Source organism: Athene cunicularia (genome assembly GCF_003259725.1).
Source record: "Athene cunicularia isolate RWA chromosome 24 unlocalized genomic scaffold, athCun1 chr24_part1, whole genome shotgun sequence".
Taxonomy (NCBI): Eukaryota; Metazoa; Chordata; class Aves; order Strigiformes; family Strigidae; genus Athene; species Athene cunicularia.
In genome coordinates, this window is record NW_020799132.1 from 4,395,514 (window position 1) to 4,407,965 (window position 12,452).

A 12,452-nucleotide genomic window follows, 5' to 3' on the forward strand; every position below is an offset into this window, starting at 1 on the left:
ACCTTCCCCCCCCCCCCCTCACCCCGCAGATTTCACACCTTGGTAATGGCTATTGTAAAAAAGGAGCTGCGGATCGCAGGCAGGCGAAGGTTTCGCAGCGCAGGCAGCCTGCTGCAGGGGACGGGCTGGGGGGAGTGGATGCACATGCGGCAGGAAAATGACTGTTTACTGTGGCATCTATGTCAGGTCCTCGCCGCAGAGTCTGGCATTACCGGGAGGACGCGGGTTGGTGCGGTTCAGGTGTGCGAGGAGGAGGAGGCACAAAACCTGGCCTCTCCTTCCCCACCCTGCTCCCGCAGCCCGCGACCCGCTGAACCCCCTGCACCCCCTGCTTCCAGCCTCCCTCCCTCCCCTGAAGGGTGCCGTGTTACCAGGGAGCTAAGCTAAAGAACATATGGAAACGTCATGTGTGTATATATAGAAGAGGAGCGAAAATGGATGCTCTTGGGGACAATAAACATTAGTGTATCTGCAGGGGAGGGGGGGGGGGAAGAATTTCAGCTATTCGCGCTGCTTTTGTGGATTTTTGTCAGTGGTTTTTCACTACTGTCTGTAAAAATAAATACATATATACACATAAAATTTATTTGAATTAGTAAGTCTGTGAAACCCAGGAGTCATTCTTTACGTGAAACTTCTGGTATTTTTCCAAACCGGCACAGTCAGAAAGAAAGATGTTATGACTGCGTGCCAGCAGATATTTGTAAGGAGACATTTTGAAAATCTGAAGTGATCAGTGTGAACATTTTCAAGATGTTGGGGCTTGTTCTGGAATACCTTGGTGATTCAATGCTTTCTTCTGGTTTTAGATAAAGTGAGATCAAGATGAAAACGTTTCTAGTATGCAAAATCTCACAAGCACCTTTGTTTGACCATTTCTTTCTTTTAGCATTTTTTTTTTCCTGATTTTTTAAAAAGGAAAAGATCAAGTGAAGATTTCACTCTGCCTCAGTGGGTGTGTATTATTCAGCAAGGAGTCAGCTCCGTGGTCTGCATCTCACTGTATTCTCTCTTTTCAAGAAAGCAATCCTGAGGAATTTGATGCAATTACTCAGGAAAGTAAGAAAGCTCAGCGTAAGGTGTCTTACACAGAAACCTGGATATCGTGGTTTCTGTGCCGAGATATCTTGATCGGTTTAAGCTGATTAGAAAAGCTTCTCGGTTCATTCTTGGGCAAGCTGGAAAATGATCCCTGCTTTGTATAATGAAGTATGTTATCTATCCTGCCCTATAATAAATCGAGCACGGGGTTGGAGGGGGATTGTCATCTGGTCTAAATTAGCATTGCTGCAGTGATGTTGATGGCGCCTTGACAGTGCTCACCAGGTGAGGATGTGGCCCATTTAGGGAGTTCCCATGGGGCTACAAAAGCAGCACCGAGGACCACAATTTCAGAGAAGGAAAGAAGCCAAGAAAGGAACAGGACAGCTTGCAGGGAATCTTAAATGACATTAATTGAAATCTTATCATTTCCTTCATCTTAAGGTGAACCTGGGGCACAATAAAGAGCAATTATCTGCCATCTTCCTTCATTTGTCCCAAGTGCAGGGAGGGGAAGAGTGTATCCATCACTCTTTCTGCTCTACACTCTTTTTTTTTTTTTTTTTTTTTTTTTTTTTTTTTTTTTTTTTTTTTTTTTCAGTAGACAATACGATATATTTACAGACCTGTCACCCCTTCAAACCCCTCCTTTCACAGGGGAGCTGAACAAAAGCAGGTGAAAGCAATAGAGCTGGGAAAAGAGAGAGGATCTGGAAACTGGAACCAAGTAAAGATGGGGTCTTCGGTGCTCCAAGAAGCCATTAAAGGGACTTGAGTTACCACACGTCAGGGGGGTTGCCGCGGGAGGTTTTGCTGCAGGCTGGAGGGGTGTGTGCTGGCAGTTAACGGGGCTGGGTGGGGGCCTGGTACTCTCAGACCTGGGACACGTAGGCTGGGTGCAATGCCTGCTGCCAGCCGAGCGAGGCGGGGACTTGTTAACGGGTCATGGAAACTGCCACAGCATCCAGCATGGGGACTGCTGGCTATTTTTACCCCCAGCTGCCCTCTTTGTGGGGACTGGGAGGTGAAATGGAGCCCATAGCTCCTTTTAAAGCATCAGCAGGACTGGCAGCGATCGTCCCCTTCTCTTGGACAGACATACCGAGGAGACCCAGAAGCTGGATCACATCCTGGTAGACCAGGAGGGAGATGGGTTCAGAAGGGGAGCTTTGCTCTGTCCTTGCATGTACTCTACCTATTCTGCAAATACCCAGAGAACTGCAGTCCTGAGGCTGCTAACCAAGCACCCTCCCCCTGTGCTAAAATGCCCATGGAAAGTTTCAAAACCAACAACGGGTAAGGCAGGGTTGTGCCTGGATTCCATTTATTTAGGGGCTACGTGTCTGAAAGCCACTGCTTGGGTATCTGAAGCGATCGAGGACAAATCAGCTCACTCTGCAAAACGTAACCCAAACTTTTGTTTAGGCAGCAGGGAGGATGTGTTATCAAGTCATAATAGGAAAACGTGACTGAAACCTTTGAGACGTCTCAGCTAGTGGAAAGAGGAGCGGAAGGACATGGCGGCCTTCCAGTAATTAAAGGGGAAAGATGGGGAGGGACTCTTTATCAGGGAGCGTAGGGATAGGATGAGGGGTAACGGCTTTAAGCTGACAGAGGGCAGATTTAGATGAGATATTGGGAAGAAATTCTTCCCTGTGAGGGGGGGTGAGGCCCTGGCCCAGGTTGCCCAAAGAAGCTGTGGCTGCCCCCTCCCTGGAAGGGTTCAAGGCCAGGCTGGACGGGGCTTTGGGCAACCTGGGCTGGTGGAAGGTGGCCCTGACCGGGGCAGGGGGGTGGAACTGGGTGAACTTTAAGGTCCCTTCCAACCCAAACCATTCTGTCATTCTATGGTGTGACTGTAAGAGTCTAGAGAATCAGATTTCCTTGTTGTTGCGCACTTTCTCATGATTCCTGGTGACCTGTTTAATCTTTCTCTGCCTCAGTTTCTCTGCCAGTGAGTAAACAGAGTCCTTCCTGCTGGGACATCTCGGATGCGTTGGGTTTTGGTAAGTGCTTCAAGGTCCAGAGTCAGCAGGCTGCTGTGTGGCTGCAGAGATGCCATGTGGTTGATGGATGGGAAAGCTGGGGCTGCACTGAGGAGGAAGACAGGGCTCACCGCCTCACTCCTGCACTGAAAAAATGTTTGGGGTGTCAGGAATCAGCCTGAGCCCTGAGGAAGAGGGAAGAGAGGGACACGCTTTCCTGCAGGGTGCATAACTCCATGGAGAGGGGATGGACAGGCCGTGAGCTGTTGGGGTCTTTTCCCTCAGCCCCTGCCCAGGGGTTCCTCTGTACGGGGCCATGGCTTGTGCCTCCTGCCTTCCCCAGCAGCCAAAAAGAGGAGCAGAGTTTCCCCTGCAGCGCTGCGGGAGTGTGAGGGGGGCGGGAAAGGGCACTGACACCTGAAGCACGGGGTGCAGCCCATCGCCCAGAGTCGGGGTGCGAGAGGGTCAGGTTCCAGTTGGCTGGATTTCGACTGTGTGTACAGTGAAACTCCAAGGCCATGTTGCTTTCTGACAGCAAATCGATGCTGCTGTAAACAGGAGAACAAAGGAGCTCACAGAGGAGAGGGGGAAGGAACCAGGAAAAGGGGGAGATGGAGATCTGCTATGCAGCCAGAGCTAAAACAATGTTGGGAAAACCTGAATTACTTCAGCACCTATTCATACCCTGGCCAAAGGTGGCTGCTCGGCCGTTCCCAAGGCCATCGAGGAAGCCGTGACCTCGAGTGGATTAGGTGTGAGGGCGAGAGCCAGGAGCGCGCGGCAGCTCGGCTGCTTCTGGGCTCGGTAGCCCTGGGGCCGCTCACTGGGAGCCCGATTTGCTCCCAGGGTTTAGCAACTGTTTGATCCCGGAGCCGAGGGGCTGGATGAGGCAGACGCTGTACATGTGCAGCTGGTTAGGGCTGAGCGTGCCCCTCCCCTGTAAAGACTTGTGTCTCATGATGGATATCACTGGCAGGGTGAATTCCCATTCATTTGTCCTGTGGCTTCAGCAGTGCGAGTGGTTTCCATACAGATCCCACAGGAGAGAATTCTGTGGAAAAATGGGGGTTTGGGAGCCAAGAGGCTGGGACTTTCTTCTGCCCAGCTCTGCAGCGAAGGAGCCGCTCTGGGGCCCGTCAGGTTTGAGTTTGGGATGGGGTCTGGCTCCTGACCTGATATCGAGGTCGTGTCAATACATGGGTTTAGGGTTTAACCCGTTGCATCTCGGCTGTTGGAAGAGTTCTCTAAGATAGCCCAGCTCGGAGCGCTGTGCCGATCTGCGTGACAGAAGGACAGGTTTCCACCAGCACTGACGGAGTGGGAAGGCGTTCAGATGCTCCGCAGGTACAAGGTGCCATTGGAAGGCTCAGGCTCCGAGGAAGGCAGGGTTTTCTGGTTTGGTTGGGCTTTTAAACCCATCTATTTTCTCTGGCTGTCGCTGGGAAGGCCACATGGAAGAGCTTTAAGGGACCAATCTTGAATGTGGAGAGGGGAGTTTGGACCTCATAGCTCAGGCCCTGAGTCTACCCATCTGTAAAGAATCAGCGTAACAACACTTAACATACTTCCCCAACATAGCAGTTGTGGGGCTTAATTAAACTGTGCAGAGTGCTTGGAGATCCTCAGATTACAGGCTGTGTGTACAGTGAATTACAAAAGCAAACAACATGAAATTTTCTGTGTGTTGTGCTAGAGTTGTCTTCATTTACCAGAAACAAATCATTTAATGTACCTCTTACATGTAACTTGTTTATATAGGATGTGCTTATTATTCCAGTAGGAGGGAAATCTAGTAGTTTCGACTGTCGTTTCTGAATACGTAATCCGCGTACGGCGTAAAATTTGAATATGATGGTGAAATAGTACAAATGGGTTTTTTAACTGTATACGTGCGTGTAATTAGCCACGGGAAACGTCGTCAGTTTTAATGGGCCTGAAAGATGGTGGGAGGTAAATTTAATATAGTATAAAAATAAAGGTAATCCCAGCAAAAGACAAGCGTGCAGCGTTTACTAAAGTCACCGCAGGCAGAGACAGTACATGTTTTGTGTCCAACAATAGCAGCGTACGTGACTTGAAATGCTCTTTCCTTATAAAACAAAATACCCACTGGTTTGGCTTATTAGCGCTAATCTTCAAAGGGTGAAGCAGTCCTGAGGTTCCTGGTTCAATTCATAAATTCAGCTCCGCTCTGGCAGCGCTCACTTGACAAAGTGCCATTGTTGCCCACGGCTGGGGCCGTGTGTGTGTGTGTGTGTGTGTGTGTGTGTGTGTGTGAGGTTTAACCTTCTGCATTTCCCCTTTTCGGCTGCACAAGGAATGCCCAAAGCCGTGCAGAAATATGTCTCTGATGTATAGTTTACATGTGAAAATGCTGCATTTGAACTTGCACTGACTCTGAGCAGAGTGGATCGGGTTAAATGGACTATTACAATGGCAGGAGCTCATCTGGAACTAATAATTTTTGAGGCCACCAAAAGTAAAAAGTAAAAAAAAAAAAAGAAAAAAAGGTGGGGAGGGGGAAGAGGAATCCTGGTGAGTTTGGTGGCCAGTGACTAAAGCTTCTGCTGCCATCTACTGCACGTGGGTGGCAGTAGGGCCAGCCGGGAACGGCTCGCTTTGGGTGGAATTGGCCCCAAAACAGGTTAAAGAGCGAATCGTCGGTTCTGCTATGGACGGAGCGGGCTCGGAGCTCCGCACACCCCACCAACCCCTCGCATGAGCCACGCTGGGCCTGGCCGGGCTTTTCTCCCCTCACTGCAGTGCATCTGGTGGGTCTGTTACGGAGGGAGAGGAACATGGTGCTTTAATTGTCGCAGGTTTGGAGCCGCGCTCATTTTGCATTGTTGCCACTTGCTTAGGATTCACCACCACGGAAGAAGTTTTTGGCTCCGGGTTGGGGGGCCGTTAACAAAGCCTTCATCAATTGCAGGCAAGTGGCTGCATCACAAATCACACGACAAAACCGGCGCTCGGTGACCGACATCTGTTTTGTCTCAGAAAGCGCAGCACGAAAGAGCGATGCTGGTCGGTAGCCCCACCCGCTGGAACTGGCTCAAGCATTACCGTGCTTGCCGGCCTGGCTAGACAATAAACGGAGTCTATTTATTTATGATGGCTGGACTCTCTAGCAGGTCATTGGCATGGTCTCCAAGGGCGATGTATTCGAATCCCTTTCTCAATTTTCTCTCTTCCATCTCTCCAGGCTGTCTTCTATTCTTTGTGCCTATTCTCCCAGGAGATCTGGTCTTGAAACAAATAGCTCACCATCGTTGTGGCTCTTGGTTGCGAGGTTAAATAAGTTTAGGAGGAAAAGTACATTTGAAATGATGCCGATCCAAATGAATGAGCCAAACACGCTATTGTCTTTACCAGCTCCGAGTCCGCCATGGTAATTTCCTGGGTACGCAGACATGCTGGCTATGAGTTACATATAGCCACTGAGAAGTGGAACCGGGTTGAAAATGAAGCTGGTCTTGTGACTAAACACAGACAACTGGGAATTGGCCTCTGGGCTTCTGTTTCTGGCTTTCCGAGGGATCTCAAGAAAGCCACGGCGCAGGGAAAGGAAAGCCGTGTAATTTCAGAAAGCCAGCCTAACCCCGATGCCAGGCCAGCAGCCCTCAGAGGGGGGTGATGGAGCGTGTTAGGAGAGGACCTGGGGAAGCTGCTGGGGGAAGGGGCAGAGCCATGTGGTGAGCTCTCCTCTCCTGCACAGGGTGCGCGGCTCTGAAGGCAGCACATGTGCTTCAGGAGCAGAAAGGGGCTTCAGCCAGCCAGCCCCTGGGCGGGGGACTGTTCTTACCCAGGTCAGGGGGTTTGGGATTCATTCCACGTAGGCTGTAGTGTCCTATTGTCACAAGCCTCAGCGTGACGTAGTCATCAAAGAGCATCTGATCTATTTTAAGATAGATCTGAACTGCTGTGCCTCATCCTTGGCTACAGAAGGGGCCTGAAGGGACCCTCTCATCTTGGGCAAGGATGAATCCCGCCTAACGTTACACAGAACCCAGGCCAGGAGGAACCTCTGACCTCTCCTCTATCTTCTTACCATTATCCTTCGGGATCTCAGGCTTGGTGAAACACAAAATGCACAAGCAGCCATTCTTGCAGTGGGAGGGGAATGAAAAAGTGTAGAAAAACTTTTGAGAACGGTTCATTCAGCTTCTGATATCCTTCTTGGAGGGCGTCTGCTTCCCTCCGCTGGCCACAGGAAGATCCAGGGAAAATGAGTCGTCCTGTCTGGCCAAGTCACCCTGGAAATGTGAGGCTTGGTGATGTGAGTGCCACCTTTTGTCAATCTCTGCCTCTGACCCTCCATCTCTAAAATACGTTCCCCTCCCGTACAGCCAGTGTCAGGTTGTAGCAAGCTTCAGGATATGTTTAGTTAACTCCTGCTCAGCTCACACCCCCATTCCCCGTTCACTGACTGTCTTCCTGGCTTTCTTTCCCAAACCACTCTCTAGTTCCTTTTTCCTCACCCGCCATCATCCTCCAAAGCAGGGGGATTTTTTTCCCAGCCCAACCCCACGCAGGTGCTCTTGCTGAATATGAGGTCAGGTCTGCTCCCCGCATCACTCTGTAGGGCCTGGGGAGACCAAATCTGCTGGGCATCATGTGAGACCAGCTATGAGAGTCTGGGGGATGTGGGCTTCTGGATGCCTATAATTTACAGGGAATAAATAAACCACACATCCTGGAAGAGCCCCGGACTGCCATTTTTCTTGCGTCCCACACTTGGCATGTTGAGAGGTTCATGGCAGGAGCCAAGATGTTGATGGTTACCATGAATCTTTCCTTCCCACAGACCTTCTCTTCCCTCCTTAAAGCAGGGGCTGGGCTATCTGGGAGCTCTTGGCTCCTCCATCCCAAATTCCAGCCTGAGTTCTGCTGCGAAATATCCTCGGTTATTTCATTTTTTCCTGCCGAGAAAGGCTAAACACAAACGTTCAGGAGTCTGGCACAAGAAACTCGGATTGCTTACTCAAAAGAGGACCAGTGAGCCAGAACTTCAGCTGCTCTCTCTCAAGATCAGAGCGCATCTATTTTGTGAAACGCTTAACCCATGCTGGGAAGTGCTTTTGCATTCTTGGTCCTGCTGCACTTCCACCTGGCTTCCTCGCTCTTGCAGGCAGCTCACTAAGTCCTAAATCGGTGGTTGTGGTCCATCTGCTGGAAACAGCCCCTGATGTTAGTTGTGGGAGACAGAGGTGTAGTTTCAGGACGAGCAGAGTGAAGGGAGCCTGGACCTGTGCCTCCCGGCTGGGTTTGCACTGCGTGCTCCAACCCAAGCTCCTCCAGTGGTTGGGTTCCTCCTCCTCGATGGGTTCTCCTCTGTCTCTTAGTGAGGAAAAATGTTTTGCAGCAGGAACGCTCACGTGGGTCTCTTTGCTCTGCGCAGCCTCCTGTTTCCAAGGAACACATAGCATAGTGGCATCTCCTGAGGCCTCTCCCCCTTTGTCAGACATGTTGTGGGGAAGGGGAGGCTCGGAGAAACACTCTTGAGCGATGCAATCATGCCTAGCTCTGTTTCTTCATGAAACTCTGATTCTCCAGCCTGAAGGCAGTGGGGGAAAGAGGGCTGGATGCTTCCTGTGATATGCCCAGCTTCAGATATAAAACAAGAGACGACTGGGGTCTCAAAGAGAAAATGAAGCCACACAAGGAGCAAAGCTGGGAAATTAACTTGAGAACTGCCAACATATTCAGCAATATTTAAGATGCCTTTATTTGTTAGGAGTCATTGCCTAATACCATTACCTAAAATGTTTGAGAGCAGGGTGTACCTACTCGCACAGCTACCATAAGAGACTGTACAAGAAACTCCCTTCTCTTTCAAGAGCTTGTTGAGTTTAGAGACTAGCTAATAAGGAAAGGTCACAAAGCAGTAAAAAGGGAAAAGATAAAAAGAAAAGAGCCGGGAAAAAATTCTAGTGTGGGCTTCCAGGGCAGGTGGGTTTAATCTGCACCGGTGACTTTGCAGCTGCTCTCCAGGTGGGCTCTGCAGGTCTGAAGTGAGGATCAGGTGAGGGCCAGTGGGGTCTTGATATCAAGTCCACGAGCAGCCCAGGGAAAGGTTTGCATCTGAGATGGTGGGCAGGGGCGGCTGGGTCGCTCAAAGCTGTATTTCTTCAGTTCGTCACAAGGTAACTTGATAAATATTGCTCTGATGAAGGCAGTAAAGGATTAGGGGGAAAATCCTCCCTATCTATAAAAAAAAAATCTGCAAGTTTTGTTGGCATAAACAGATCTCTTTTCTGTCAAGCCTTTACTCTGTCAAGATTTTCTCAGTGTCACTTAGCGCCGAGGCTTAAGAGTCACGTTGACTACTTTAGCAGAAAGTAGGTGTATGGGAATGAGGTGTAACTTCTTGTACCTCCTGGGGGGAGCAATCTATTTCAGCCACAATAGGGAAAAATCAGCTTCATTCATGAAGAAGAGGGCAACGGGGGTGGGGGGGGGAAAGGAAAGGCTGTTTGTTAATGTTGCCTTAAGCTAAACATTAATGAAGTGCAACACTTAAGATGCTTGCATGCCTCAATTATGTCCACCGAGCTCACATGTTGCCTTTGCAATTACGCAGGCTAAAAAATGAGGTACGTGTGAAGAGACCGCTGCCTGCTCATTACCTCTCTCCGCGAGCCGTAATTCTGCTTGCTTTCAGCTGCTTGGGTGTCAGGTGTACTTGCACACACGGGGTATCAAACAGTAACAGCCCAGCAGTGCGAACGCACCATGCGGCACCGGGACAGGATTGTTGTGGAAATAGATTTCAACCAGGGAAATAACGTGTGATGTGAGCGGCAAGCCGGGCTTAGCGCCGGAGATGTTGTTCTGCAAACATGAAGGTGAGGCTCAGAAAGGCTGGAAATGTTGTCTGGTGTCTGAGGGTGTTGCTTACTGACTGCTGCTGACCTTGAAGGAAGGGACCGAGAACCAGCCAGATACGTGACTGCATTATGAATGTCAGTGGCACCTTTTCAGCAAGACTCTGCTGCTCCTTCTGTAAAAAGCACAATTTTTCCGTTTCTGATCATCCTGTTAGGTTATACAATGAGTCCCTTCTAATGTAAAACAGAAATCAAATATGGTTCAGGAAAAAAAAAAAAAACCAATCTCCTTTTTATTCTACTAGACACACAGAGTCTAGATAATAATTTTGGAAACCAGTAATTTTGTTTACCCAGTCCGTTTTTATTATTATCATTAAGTGGAAAAAAAGAAAAAACAAACCCGACAAACAAAAATTCCTTCAAAATTTGTGCAATAGTAACATAGCAGAAATCAGTGAATGAAAAAACCCGACACGGAGTAGCAATTCAAATTGTCTAGTATTAAACTTCACTTAAGGAACCAGATTAGAAGTTGACACTACCTCTAATAAAAAAAAAAAAACAACTCATTAAAGACTGTCTGCTTGTAGACTGCTGCACATTTTGAAGGATTAATTAAAAATGTTACAGCTAGTTCCAGTAATGAAGATGCTCTCTGGGTCCAAAAGTAACTAAACTCAATTGCACCATTTCCCTTCTGAAGTCCATTTGAAGGAGACTTGAAAGTTGTTTCAGAAAATGTTGATTTGGTCTTTCCTGAACAGTGTTACATTTCCACCAGCAAATTAGCAATGTTTGTAATTAAAGAATTTTCTGTGCCTACAAAGAGATTTCAAGCATGCAGATCCTAAGGATGACATCTGCCCTGCGAGGAGAAGGTGTGCTGCTCGGAGAGAGCCGGTTTTCCTCCTGGGGGTGAATTTGGTGACTCTAGAACCAGGATTAGGAAATAATCCTGCCCTGTCGCAGGCTTGGGCCAAGCAGATCCCTCTCCGCCCAGAGAGGAGCTTTCAAGCCGCTTCTCCGAGGGTTTCTAGAACCCAGCAGGAAGCGATTCCGTTTTGTGACCACCAAGGTGACCTGACCCTTGTGTTCACCAACGGAGGTTCCTTTGGTCGCGAGGACAGAAGACAACGGCGTGGCCGCTAGCAGCCAGCGCTGTCCCGGCACGTGCTCCCTCACACTGCACGCTCCCTCCTCCCCTTTCTGGCTGGGTATGCGCTCGTATACATCTAACTTGAGCTCTGCCCAAGGAGAACAGCCCTTTCCCAGTCCTAAATCTGCAGCCATCTCCTGCGAAGGCTGCGTCAGGGTGGGAGCACGCAGAACGAGTTACGGCAGGACGAGCTGGGATGTGAACTCCGAGCACGCCAGCCGTTCTGCAGGTGAAATGTCTACATGCACGGTTTTCCCTCAACGTGAGATGCTTCACCCCTCTCTGAAATTCCTCTTCGCATTTACCCAGGGCACAGGCCACGGGCCGAGCAGCAGAGGAGCTGTAAGCTCGTGCTCCTGTGTGTGCCCCAGCAGGCGCCGGGCTCTGCACAGGTTCCTGCAGGAGGCAGCTGATGGGCAAAGGAGTGATGTGATTTATTCAGGCTGAAAGGGGTGGCTTTTTTTGACCTTGAATGGGTCATTCCAGGATTTAAAGGGGGCCTACAGGAAAGCTGGGGAGGGACTCCATCAGGGGGTGTAGGCATAGGATGAGGGGTGACAGTTCTAAACTGAGAGAGGGCAGATTTAGGTGAGAGATTGGGAAGAAATCCTTCCCTGTGAGGGGGGTGAGGCCCTGACACAGGTTGCCCAGAGAAGCTGTGGCTGCCCCCTCCCTGGAAGGGTTCAAGGCCAGGTTGGACGGGGCTTTGGGCAACCTGGGCTGGTGGAAGGTGGCCCTGCCCATGGCAGGGTTGGAACTAGATGATCTTTAAGATCCCTTCCAACCCAAACCATTGTATGATTCAGATGTCAAATGTGGAAAAAATGGCACCTCCTTGTCCTTTCTTATAAAACCCAAAGCCCCCACCCCTAAAAAACCCTCAAAAAAAACCCTGAGCCAAAGCAAAACAAACCTCGCAATCCAAAACCCCACCAGATTTTAGTGTTCAACCTTAGTCTTTTGTTCAAATGGACTTAAGAGTACCAGCGGGCATCTGCAGTGAATTCTGAAATGGATGCAAACACAAATTAACTGGAAGAAGTTCCTCCTAACCATGCTCCTTTTTTTCCTCATGGATCCAAAAGTTTCACTGGGTTCCTATGAGGTAAACCCAAACCACCTCCCAAAAGCAGGGTAACAAACCCATGTAATATTGCATAAGGCTACTGAAACAAAACCAGAACAAAACACGCATCCACAACCATGTTCCATATTTACACCAGAACCCTCCCACCCCCTATACATCTCTGTGAACAAGATTCCGTGCTTCAAAAATTCATAAAAATATACAATTTACCCAGAACGGTGTCTATCCTGCTCACTCCCTGCCTGGGGCTTAGACTTTTTTTATCTGTATATAAAACTCACTAGCCCTGTGAAGTCGCTTTGCTGAGAGCACAGTGGTGATTTTTGCACTGAAGGGGAAGGTTTGGGGGT